General features: G+C 44.5%; 1 protein-coding gene across 2 annotated transcripts in view; it reads left to right on the top strand.

Annotated features, from left to right (window-relative positions):
• Positions 1–11,708: 11,708 nt before the first annotated feature.
• EPB41L3 (erythrocyte membrane protein band 4.1 like 3) overlaps positions 11,709–13,449 on the top strand; it is a 212,365-nt gene continuing 210,624 nt past the window's right edge. For both annotated transcript variants that reach the window (XM_079943281.1, XM_079943282.1), the window contains exon 1: positions 11,709–12,589. The gene's annotated coding sequence lies outside the window, so the exon portion shown is untranslated. The remainder of the gene's footprint in view (positions 12,590–13,449) is intronic.

Genomic DNA, 13,449 nt, shown 5'->3' with positions numbered 1-13,449 from the left:
ATTGATAGATAAACTCATTTGTACCCTTTTTTTAGATTCTGCATATAAGCAATATCATATGATATTTGTCTTTCTCTGACTTACCTTACTCAGTATGACAACATCTAGGTCCATCCATGTTGCAGCAAATGGCATTATTTTGTTCTTTTTTATGGCTGAGTAATATTCCATTGTATATATGTACCACATCTTCTTTATCCATTCCTCTGTTGATGGGCATTTAGGTTGCTTCCATGTCCCGGCTATTGTAAACAGTGCTGCAATGAACACTGGGGTGCATGTATCTTTTTGAATTATGGTTCTCTCCACTCTTAAGGGAAAGTGAAAGCTATCTCCTGGTATTGATGGATGTACTTAATGTTATCAGCTTTCTACAAAGCTCTATACAGTTGACCCTGGAAAAACATGAGGGTTTGGGGGGCCGAACGCTCTCCCTGCCCCAGTTGAAAATCGTGTAACTTTCCGGTTGGTGGTTCCTCCATATCCAACGTTCCACATCCCTGGATTCAACCAACTACAGATCATGTAGTTCAAATTTAGTGAAAAAAAATCCACAGATAGGTGGACCTGTGTTCTAACCTATGTTGTTCAGGGGTCAACTGTACCTCTAAGTAGTAACTGAGAAACTCCAAATTATTCTAAACAGTCATTCAAGACAACATCAGGAATGCTTTATGCAGAAGGACATTTCAAATATCCAGAAATTCCAGGTATTTGTGGTTAGCTGTGTGTTCTCAGCAACCACTGCTGGACAGAGAAAAGGCACCCAAAGAAACCCTGATGGTCTTCTTACTGCTTAACTCAAAAGGGCTCAAGCAGTGGTTGTACAATGTCAGTGTCCTTACTGCCACTGAACCGTGTGTCTAGAAATGGTTAAGGTGGTAACTTTTGTGTTATGTACATTACACCACAATAAAAAAGAAGGGGCTCAAGTTGTAGCAAAGGAAAACCACTCCAACCTTGCTCTGAGCTGCCTAAATCAAGACAATTTCCAGGGCTAGGCAGGTGGAACACGCCAAACCACATTTGATACGGCCTGATATCAGCAGGCATAGATCCACACTGGGGCAGTAAAATAGATATACATCTGTACTCTGAACACGGAGATTATTTTAATCACCGCATGTGTAGGTATTGTAAAAATCATCACATAGTGAACAACAGACTTTTGCACCCTGGACTGCCCTTGCCTTACTGGGGAGCTATTTGCACAATCTAACACTTTGTATGAGCCATCCTTATCATCCAGGTTTGACTGCAACACTTGTGCAGCTGTTTGGACTATTTGGACTCATATCTAGGTATCGATTTGCAGAGTCAGTATTCTAACACTCGAGCCCTTGAGAAATATGGCCTGAGATGCAGGGCTACAGCGTTTAAAAATAAGTAAAACAGCGTTCTTATTGAATTTAGAAAAATATATACAAGCACAAGCTTGTCAGAAATTTAAAACAGCAATTTTGATAGTGGGATAATCTGCGGATGGGAAGTGGGAAGTGTGGAAAGATATGCAGTCTTATTTTAAATCAGAAATGGAACTTACCAAACAACAAGTAAAATGGCCTTTAATATAAAATGATTTTACGCATCTAAATTTAGCCAAGGATAAACCAGCCAACAACTGAGGACATTAATTGTGTTCCAGTCTTCTAACCAAAATAGGTGTGGGTTTGACTCACTGAATTAAGGTATAATTTTTTTTTTTAATTTACTTTTGGCTGCACTGGGTCTTCGCTGCCGCGCATGGGCTTTCTCTAGTTGCTGCACGGTGAGTGGGGCTACTCTTCATTGTGGTATGCGGGCTTCTCATTGCCGTCTTCTCTTGTTGCAGAGCATGGGCTATAGGCATGCAGGCTTCAGTAGTTGTGGCACGTGGGCTCAGTAGTTGTGGCTTACGGGCTCTAGAGCACAGGCTCAGTAGTTGTGGTACACGGGCTTAGTTGCTCCACAGCATGTGGGACCTTCCTGGACCAGGGCTCAAACCTGTGTCCCCTGCATTGGCAGGCGGATTCTTAACCATTGCACCACCAGGGAAGCCCCAAATTAAGGTATAATTTTATATACAAAAGGCTTTTCAAAATGTGGTAAAGCAGACAACTAACTCATGTCTTAAGAGAATTTGGAAACTATTAACATTATAAATCAGAGGATATTTTTCTTCAATATCCAGTGAGAAGTCTACTCACAAATATGTACGCTTTTTATTTTTAAAAAATTGTTCCAGGATGTATGGTATAATGGCATTTAAAAACTACTCAATCATTTTGCCCAATTCTAAGGTATATAATTGTACATCTAAATCATAGCTATCAGTATATTATTAGAAAAGCCATTCCAACACAACGGGCTATGTTAGCATTAAGGGTCACAATGGTTTTTCTAAACTTTGTGAACTACAAACTGATAAATATGTTGTCATGAATAATGGACAAGTTTTGTAAAATAACCATAAGAAATGCACTGAGCTTAAAAAGAGGCAGTACAACTCTGGAGAAGTAAGATTTGAGCAATACAAATGTTATTTGTTACAGTTTTCTCCCAATCCATGTCATGGATGTATTCATTTAAAGAGAAAAAGAAATATCAAAAATATAGGTCATTAACATTACTTGAGGCAGGTTTTCCTGACATCAGCCAAGAAGCCAGCAGCTTGTCCTTGATTTTCTCCACGGTAATGTTTCTAATAAATACATTGTGATGACAATAAAATCATCTGAAAAAAAGGACAAAATATCTCTTCTCTCTTTATTAATTGAGATTTTCCAGACCCTTCTTTCATTTTTTCATCAAAAGAAATGCCAAATTTGGCTTCCTGACCTCAAACTTTATTACATAGTTAAAATCATCAAAACAGTATGGTACTGGCACAAAACGGCCACAAAGACCAATGGAACAGAACTGAGAGCCCAGAAATAAACCCACGCATATACGGTCAACTAATATTTGACAAGGGCTCCAAGAATGTGGTATCTATCTATCTATCCATCTGTCTGTCTATACAGTGGAATATTACTCAGCCATAAAAAATGATATCCTGACATTTTCAACAATATGGATGAATCTTTGGGGCACCATGCTAAGTGAAATAAATCAGAGAAAGACAAATACTACTTGATCTCACTTACATGTGGAATCCAAAAGATTGCACTGATGGAAACAGAGAGGAGAATGGTGGTTGCCAGGGGCTGAGGGGTGGAGGAAATGGGGAGATGCTGGTCAGAGTAGAAGTTTTCACTTATAAGATGAATAAGTTCCAGGGAATCTAAGGAACAGCATGGTGACTATAGTTAACAATATTGTATTGTATACTTGCAAGTTGCCATGAGAGTAGAGTTTTAATATTCTGGCTAAAACAACAACAATAAAATGGTAATTTTGTGAGATGAAGGATATGTTAACTGATCTTATTGTGGTAAACACTTTGCAATAAATATGTGTATCAAATTATCACGTGCTACACCTTAAATTTACACAATGTTATATGTCATTTGTCTCTCAATAAAGCTGGGGAAGAAAAAGTTGCCAAATTTGGGATTCTGTGGGAGCCATTTTAGGCTTCGTTTGTGAAGGAAAGGTAAAGAAAGGGTCAAAAAAAAAATCCATGACCACGTATGAATTGACGTATATGGCAGATCTGGTACTTTCGATGTTGTTTGTGCTTATCTTTTTTGATAAAGGGAAGGTTGTCACCCTTAATTCTGTTTACCAGGAGAATTTTATTTTCCCTATATTGTATTATATAATTTAAATCAAGGAAGAATTCTCCCAAATGATGAGGAAATCTGTGACCAAAGTAGTATGAATGAATCCATTCTATCCAAAATATTTTTGAGCGCCTGCTGAAATAATAACTTTGTTTCTCATGCACAGAGAATTCTTCTCGGTGCTTTGTGCCTATAAACTAAGTGAACCCTCACAATTTCCTGCTGTGTCCCAATTTGATGGGTAAATCCAATCGAGTAGGTATTTCAATGGTCCCTTTTCGCTGCTGAGGAAGTTGACAAACAAAGGTGTTAGGTCAGTTAGCCCAGGTCAGAAAGACAGAGCTAGGATTCACCCTGGGGGCAGTCTGGTGCCAGAGCTGGGTGAGAATCCACACAGGATAGCTTCTTTCTAGGTTCAGAAGTTGTAGATAAAGGGAAACACAAAACAAACAAACAAAAAACCCATCCCATCTCTGTCATCACGGAACTTACTGTCTAGTCTGAAAAGCACACCAATCAATCAATACTGAATGGTGAGTGCTGGGAAAACCGCACAGAAGGTTACGTGGAATCTGATTTAAATTGAGAGGTGCAAGGCGTGAGGCGAGTCCTCTCAGAAAAGTGCATTTCAATTGGGCCTCGTGGGTTGAAGAGGCTTTGGCAGGAAGAAGAGATGGCAAAAGAAGGCACAGGGCAAGTCCAGAGAAGGAGGCTTGGAAAAGGTGGGCAAGCGCTCACTGCCATCCTGGACTCCAAGCGAGGGCAGAGCGCAGTGGGAGGAGGTACAGTTGCTGGGTGGGCTGGCAGCAATCCCAGACTAGGTTACTTTAGGCATTTTCAAATTTTAGCTAGGGTGAACCGAAGGTCATTGAAAAGAACTAAGCAAAGGAAGAATCCCTGGGCTGGTATGAGAAGAATGTGCCAGAGGCAGCAAGGGTGGAAAAAAAACAAAAACAAAAAAACCCCCACAGCAGTTAGGAGCCTACTGACAGCCCAGGCAAGGGAAGATGGGGGTTTGGAAACCGTGGCGATAGAAGAGGTGGACACCTTAAGGAAATGATCTGGGGGCGGATCTGGCCAAACCTGACAGGTCTCCATGTGACTCGAGGCAGCCCCAGGAAAACCCTGAAACACTGGAATAAATATCCTTTTCTTACAGATTTGAAATTCTGGATTTTATTTTTAAAATCAGCATTGTTCTTTTCATGGATCAACCATATGTGAAATAAGAGAACGTTAACAAGTTTGCTTAAAATCTGATGATGGAGCAAACCTCTGCAGCAAATCCTACCCTTTTCAGGTGTCTCTCAGACAGTATCTGCCTAGGAAACTCTTTATAACATAGTTCCTTACTGTTCCAAAGGAGCCCTTCGTGTTTTAGAGATGCCTGAGCCAGACCTCTGTCAGATCCTTCTTGTGGCACCTTGGGTCTGGCAAAGTTCTGCACTGGCCCCTCCCCAGTGGACGGCCCCAGCACCCAAATAATTGACAGGATGAAAAGAGCCAGGGTGAGGCCAGAGACAGAGACTGACAAGGTCCAGGAGCCTTACTAAATCTCACTTAATGAAAATAAACATCACCAACCAGCTACAGTACGTGGCTCCTCATGGCAAAGAATGTAGCTCTGATTTGAAAAAGACAAAAGTAGAAACCAGATTAATATTCAGTCCAGTTATCAGCACCGGCTTAAGGTGAGCCAGATGGCAACAGCGGCCAATTTTAAATCCATCTTATATTGTATTTCGAAAACTTCTTGCTTTGTAAAACGTGGCAAAGAATTCACTTTTCAGATAATTAACTCCAACGTATTGCTAAGTTCGTATGCCTTGCCCCAGATCAGAAAAGAACCTAAACAGTTTCTGCATCTCGAGTGTTTTTTTCACAGGCTGGCATGCATCAAGCCAAGAAGCAGGAAACGTCAGGTCCTAAATCTTTACAATGAGTTGATGATCTGCAGTTGTGTGGAAGGTTTATTGCTCAGTCACTGCTGTTTGATATTTTTCTGCCAAGGGCAGAGCGTACTCTGGACTTTCTGCTCTCAGCAACTTGGTGAAACTGTTATTTATGATGTATAGTTTTTTGTTTTTCTTTTTAAAGGAAAACCATTCTGGGGCTGGTTTATGCCATGCCAAACCTAGCAAGTTCTGGAGGCATCATGGGAGATTCGATGGTTTTAAGTATTACAGTAGGATTTCACTTGGGGGAAAAGCTGGTCAGGAGGATGGGAGTATCTGACTGTAAAAAAAGAAAAAAAGTACAGGCTTCACATCCGTGTTTTTAAACTTCAGCTGTTATTCAATACAAGTGGCTTGAGAAGGAAGATGGTGGGCGGTGATGACAGCACACTGTCATTCTTAGGGCTCTTTCTAGTTTCGAAGCCCTTTCATCAAATTATTTCATTTAATCCTACCTATTCGATGAGGTCCTCCATGCCGTTCCCAATTTATCTAAGGAGACTGAGATTCAGAGAGGTTAATCCTGAGATTACACTGCTGGTAAAAAAAAAAAACAAAAAAAACAGCACTGGGGAAGAAGTTGCAAGACATTTCAAGAAATCACAACTTTATTTGACTTTTTGCTTAACATCTTGAAGGAGCAGGACATCAGTATTGGGAGGAAAAGATTTATGCTGCAAAGGCCAGTCTCCAGCTTGTGCATCAGGAGGCCTTGAGTTTTGCCAGGCTTTGTGTTAGCAAGGATGACTCCTTCGAGAAAACATGGAAAGGTCTTCCCTTCGAAAGAATGCATAAGCCAGATAGCTATTTCTGCAGAACCCAAACTTCATCTCAAAGGCTCCCACTAATGAGATGAATTTAAGAGAAATAAACCTCTTTCCAACTACCTCATTCCATTAAGGATGTGCTGAAAAACTTTAAAAGTTAGAACACCTAAAATTTCTATCGGAGCTGTATCTTTCATTCAATTCACTGAGTTCTACTGCAATATCTACCCGGACACCTTGAGGGAATTACAGAAAATAAAAATAACTGTTTTTGCAATTCCAAATATAAATCACTGTATCATATGTGTTGTCTCCAAGCAGCGTCGTCAAATAATAGTAGGACTGGCCTCAGTCAAACCTGGCTCTCTGAACAGTTCTGAAATGTACACTCAGATTCTCCTAAAGTATGCAGAATAAGGTACATTAAAAGTTGGATGACTAATCGATGCTGAAAATGTGTCCAATATGGATGAGTTTCCATTTCATTTTGTATAAATGTTTTCTAAGGACTTTCAGCTTATAAGGCCCAAGTTGGACCCAGAGCTTTAATAGTAGGAGAAAGAGATTCATTTCCCTTGTGAGCTGAGTTGCCACTTTAGAAAAAGATGATGCTAAATTTGAAATATCATTAACCCCTTTAATGAGTTCTTTCTGCTCCAAAAGACTCCTGTTTCACAAGAGGAAAATATCCAAATTCCTCTTAACAGACTGCATGATCTTAAAGAATATATTTGGAAATATCTGTAGAACTTTTCATTTTGATGTCTGGTGGTATGTACTTTCACCTTTTGGTCCACTAAATGGTCAGATGATACCTAACAACACTTTGTTTCCAGATTACCTGCTTTACCTCATATTCATCAAACACGTAGTCCTTTTCTGTCTTTACACCCTTGATACTCTTTTATTTACTCTGCTTTAATTATATAGACCTCTCTATGAAACCTTTCACGTTTACACAATTAGGCTTCAATTTCTCAAGTCACATTGGCAACCACTTAGCCTGTGGGTGTATCTAGTCAGTTGTAAATGTGTTTATGTGTTCCCGGAATTTCACCCATTCGTTTAACAAATATTTATTGAGGGTCTATTGTATATCAGGCTCTGATATAGGAACTGAGGGTGTAGCAGGAAACAAAAGAGACCAAAATTTCCTTTCTTGTGGCGTTTATAGTCATGGCAGGGGAGGGGCAGACTGTCAATAAGACGATCCATGCAATGTTGGACTATAATACATGCTATAGAGAAAAATCAAGCAGTGAGAGAGAGAGAGTGGGTTGGAAGGAGGGAGTGTAATTTCAAATATGGCTCCCAGAGAAGGCTTCACTGAGGAAGACACATTTGAGCAAAGACCTGGAGATGGTGGAAATTAGAGGGACCCCTGAGGAAGAGCATCTCAGGTAGAAGGAGGAGAATGCAAGTTTCAGGAGCATCTTGGAAGCCAGTAACCTGGAGTGGGTGCCCAAGGTGGAGAGCAGGAAGACATGAGGAAAAAGAGGCATTGAGACCAAAGAGGCAGATCTGTTTGGATTTGGAATTTTTATGTTGACAAAGTAGAAGCCATGGAGAGGGAAGTGAAAATGATATGACATATTTTGAAAGCATGATTTAGGCTGCTGGGCTGACGATAGTCTTTAGGAAAGCAAGATCCAACACAGGAGTCCAACATTGGTGTGCTATCTATATATCTCTATATAATAGATATTGAGATAGATTTCCCTCTATATGTTTCCATAGGTATATAGTTATAAATGGCTATATAGAGAAATAGATACATAGATAGACACACACATAGCAGTAGACATAAATGCATGTGTGCCTGTGTGTAAACATTTGTCAATTATTTCCTACTCTATCCGCCGAGAGAACCTAGAGGTTACGCCATGCCAGTAGCAGTGAGCATGTTGGGTGCCCAGATCTCATTCCTAAATGCCATCCTCCATGGAAAGGAACCAGGGCTCCTTGGAGCGCTGATTCCAAAATGATCCCAGAACATCTTGATGTGCCAGAAAGTTAGAAGGTACCCAAAGGTACCCAAAGAATGGGGACATGCCAGAGGGACTGAAGAGTCATCTTAAAGAGACACCCCTTGGCCAAATCTAGGTGATTTGAGCATCAAGATAAATAATGAAAGTAACAAAATGATTCATTGGATGGAATAGGAATTCCTGAGTCTAGACTGACATAAATAGATAAATGCAGGGAAGGGAAATATTTTCTACAGAAGAATGCCGATTAATAGTTGCAAAAGGAATGAAGCAAATGGGGGATAGTCATTTGGCAACCATCGTGGTGGGGGTGGGTGCTGATTCAGGCAGGAGTCATCAATGCCGGCTAAGACTGGTTGAGTGAATTTTCAATGAGAAACAGAATATTGATGTAGCCTAGGAGTGTATCCCTACAAAATAGTTATCAATTACAGGGCAAAATGCTGACTTCATACTGGAGGATTCCAGCGTCCGCCAAGCCAGGTGATCAAGGTTAATATCACAACGCTGGAACACTTCTTAATGTAAATGAACTGCCTAGAGTACAGTATCATTTCTTTGTTATTCCTGACAAAAATGTATGACCTGGGTCAAACATGAAGAAACATCACATGGATCCAGGTTGAGATCTCTGAAATCTACAGAATGAAAGGCATGTAGTTTTCAAAGCTGTCAAGGGCATGAGAGACAGGAAAGATGGAAGAACTGTAGCAGATTAAAGGAGAAGAACCAGACGCATCACCTCCATGTAATGTGTGACCCTAGACTGGATTCGGGACCAAAAGTGAAAAAGAGCCATTCTGTGGAAAGTTGGTGAAATCTGAAGGGGTTCTATGGATTGGTTGTTCTGTGCTTATGTGGGAGAGAATTCCAGTTTGGGGGAAATATACACACTGGAGTATTTAAGGATGATGAGGCATCATGTCTACACTTGCTCTTAAATGGTTCGGAAAAAAGAATATTGATCATGAGTACCTATCCATCTAGAGAAAAAGAGAGATCAATGTAAAATGGTAACAATTAGGGAAACTGTTTCCTCAAAAAAAAAAAAAAAAGAGGACTTAGCTCATAAGGAATAGTTTGCAGTCTCTAAGTCAAGAATATTAAAGCATGGTTAGTTTTAGCTTTCTAGGTTTACAAACAAAGTTGTTAGATTTGGCCTAAAGTCTGAAAACCAATGTATTAAATACTTACTTAAGAGGAGAAAAAAAAGAGTCAATCTCCCATTCAAAATAGATACAAAAGTGCAGGCCTCGCTAAGACATTGAGAAAGGTATTGCTGGCAGATGGGGCTGGAGCACTGCGTTCTTTTTTAAGGAGGTCAGAGGCAATTTGGAGGGTAAGAGATGGTGAAAGATTGTGAAACCAGGTCATATGAGGAAAGGCTGGAAGCCCGGGGCACTTTAGTCTGGACAAAATAACTCACGCAGGGGACCTGTTATTTGTCTTAAACGATCTGGAGTGCTCTCCTGTGAAACAGGGCTTAGACATTTATACGACCACCATGGGTAGAAACAGAACCAACCAGTAAAAAAAAAAAAAAAAGTACTCTTCCACATTTCATCTTCAAGTAAGGGAGAGGGAATGGATTTGGGGTTAGTGAGATTCTCATCATAGGGAAAGCAGAAGCAGGGTGAGCACCTGCCAGAAATATTCTATCAGAAACAAATATTAAAAGTCTTAGGTGACCTTTAAGCCCCTTTTAAACACTTTACAATAACACCTACAATTTATTGAACGCTTTCTATATGCCCAGCGTTACAGACGCATTATCTCAGTTAATCCTTCCCTCGGCTCTAGCAGACAGGCACCCTGATCCCCTTCACACAGATGAAGAGAATGAAACTTAAACAGCATGTCTCACTTGGAAACCAAACACATCACACAGAAGTGTTGGAGCCTGGAGTCAGCCCTATGTGTGCTGACTCTGTATGCCACTCCGGGACTTTTAGCTTCATATTTCCTGCCTCTGAGTCCCAACGACTCTCTTTTGTCTCCTCCTTCAGAATCTTGAGCCACTGGCATGTTCAATGGACCAAAGACCATCGGTTGATTTCTTTCACTGTCCACAGATGCTCCACTTCTCTCTCTTGTTGCTTTCTCATCCACTTGAGCCTTTAAGCTCCTTCCCCACTATGAAGGAAGTGCATCTTGTCTAGTTGTTTGTGCCTCCCTGGCTGTCCACACATCAGATGTTTAGATGGATTAATATCACTACGGCTGCCATCCACACCCCAGCCCACCCCACCTCTTATCAGGTAAACCTCCGGGTATTGAGTTCAGCTGCACTCACACTTGAGCCAAGCCACACCTTCATTCTACGCAGGGTTTCAGCCAGTTTAGGTCAAAGTGCAGTGCATTTAGCAAGCACTTAACGTGGAGTATGGAAATATCTCCTCGTGAATGCTTTGCCTCTGAATTGCGTGGCCCTAGTCTCCTTGGGTTTCAAGAAGTTTCGAGAAGATGAATAAGGACAGGCTTGCCTCTTCTTGAGAGAGGTAAACGTTAGCACTTGGCTGCAGGGAAAAAAAAAAAGTTGGCTACTATTTTCCGAAGGGGACCCAAGATGTTAGGATCTCATGAAACAAAATCTGCCTTAAGATGCAAGGAACTAGTGCCATGAAGCAGCATTCCGAGTCACTTAGCCACAGTTGACAGGAAGTGGCTACTTGACTGGTGCCTACTGCCCCCTGACTTCCTTTAATGAATCCCCTTTCCTCCCCCTCCCCTTACTGAGGAGTCTACAAAGCACAGCCAGACACGACCACGTGTGCGCGCTTGTCACGCTTAACAGTGCCACACCTGTGCTCACAAAACACAGGCGTGTCCCTGATGGGCTATAAAATGTGCTATTTGGGAAGTTAATTTTGAAATGTTATTAAACTAATAGGTACTTGGCAATGTACCTCTTTCCCATAGATAAACCTAGGAGTGAGACGTTTTGGGTTGATTGGATAGCTTTCCAGAGTGGTACTTCCATCTTTTTTATGTTTTTCTCCTCCGGTAGGCTTTACCCACTGAATTTTCCAGAAAGCGTGACTTCAGGAGGTAGTAAGCTGCAGAGGGAAGAGTGCGCATGAATGCCCTGGGAGATGGCGCAGTGAACTCCTGTCCCAGTCTTTGGAGCAGCAGTGGGAGGGAAAAGAAAGATAATGTGCCCTTTGTTTACTTAAAAGTCCCAAGAGTTGTGCAAAACGCAGGCCTCCTATGTGCACCGGCAGGAGTTTTCATGGCCTGGACTCCGAAGCGTAGAATCAAGCAAGCACGTGGCTGATAAGGCTGGGCCTTCAGGCCTGGAGGTTCCGTGGGCACCAGTGGGCGTGGGTGGCTCAGGGGCCGCTGGAGCCCAAGGCTCCTCCGCGGCACTGATGCAGGTTGGGTGAGAAAAAATTGCGACCCAGGACTTATCTTCATATTTTAGCGCTTCGTGTGAACTTGTGCGAAGCTTAAGCAAAAACAAAAACCTCCAACCACTCTCCGACTCACATCCCTGCATGCTTGCCTCTGTGGCTTTAACTCTTTTCAGGGATTGCACACATTTAATACCAGCAAACGAAACCGAGTTACAGGGTCCCCTTCAGGCACACTAAGGGCATTTCTCACATCCTCTTTCTCTCTCTCTCTCTCCTCCAATCCGCAGCCGACACAAAATTACGCGTGTTTTAGTATGTGTGCCCGATCCTTCCCCTGCTTGCAAAAGCCGGAGCAGCTCCTAGAACTCGCCAGCTATAAAGCCCGGGGTGGCCGGGCAGGAGCCGGGCACCGCGAACCGCGGCTCTGGGGCAGGAGCGGGGCGGGGCCGAGCGCGGGGACCGCCCGGGCGCGGGGCGCAGCCAACCAGCGGCCGGCGAGGGCGGGCCGGCGCGGGCCGAGGGGCGCGGGCAGTCACAGGCGCCCGGCGCGCGCTGCAGGTGGCAACTTGGAGGTGCCACCGCCGCCGCCGCGAGAGGGCCCGGGTCTGGAGGCCCCTTCCAACCTCTGGGCGCCCTTTCCCGCCGCCGAACCCGAGTCCGTATCCGGGACAATCCGAAGGAAAAAGCCGCTGCGCAGGGACCTGTGAGCAGCCCTACCTCTCCTCTGCCCTTGCGCTACTTTTTTTCTTCCAGGAAGGTTGTGCCGGGGAGCGGCGAACAGGCTCCGGGAGGGGCCGGAGAGGGACGTTCCCGGTGACCCAGGTGAGCCCCTTTCCTTCCCCTACCCCATCCCTCTTCGTAGACGGTCGCAGGTCGGGACTCCAGCTCTCCGGGTGGGCAGGGGCTGGTGCGTGGGCGCCTGCCCTTGGCTCGAGGTCGAGGAGGGAGAAGGCGAGGAAGGGGCGAGGCTGGCCCGGCCGGGGGCTGCCTTCCCGGGCCCGCCTGGAATCCGCAGGGACGGACAGAGAGGGCTCGGCGGTGGCCGGAGGGCTGACACCCTGGTCGCAGCGGGCCGGAATCGCCCCCGTGCGCGCCGTTCGGGAGCCGCAGCGGGAGCCGGGCGCGGCGCCTCTGCGAACCTTCGGAGTGAGCGCGCCGGGTTAGGCGAGCGCACGAATCTTAAGTCCCTGCGAGCCCCGAGTGCCGAAGGACGTCATCCCTCTCTGCCCCGCAACTCCTCCTCCGCCCCTTCTCGCCTCCACCCCTCCGCGCCGGCGGCGCAGCCTGTTCGGAGATTCCGTGTCTTGGCCAACGCGCGGAGTCGTTGCTGCTGTCACTCCCCTCCCTAACCCTCGCCGGAGATGGAGCGCCCCGGGGTCTGCCTCCCCTAGCAGTTCGCTGAGGGCGAGTGGGGCAGGCCAGTTCTCTGCGCCGAGGGCGGGGGTGGGCGCGGGCTCGCTCTCCAGTGCTCGCTGTATCCATCCCCAACCCCCTGCAGCTTGAACCGCTGGCCAAGGGAGCGGAGTCTCTGTAGCCAGACCTTGCTCGCTCTGGGAAATTGGGGGCCTCCTAGGATGTTGCAAACCTCGGAGGAGAGGCGGGAGCCTCTGCCTCCATCTGGGCGTTTCAGCCCCTGCCGTGAAGTGAACATTGGCTCTGACCTCCGCCTACGGGCTCTAGCA

This window comes from Stenella coeruleoalba, assembly GCF_951394435.1.
Source record: "Stenella coeruleoalba genome assembly, chromosome: 14".
In the NCBI taxonomy this organism is placed as follows: Eukaryota; Metazoa; Chordata; class Mammalia; order Artiodactyla; family Delphinidae; genus Stenella; species Stenella coeruleoalba.
The sequence above is the reverse complement of the archived record's forward strand: the minus strand, read 5'-3'. Positions and strand labels throughout refer to the sequence as shown.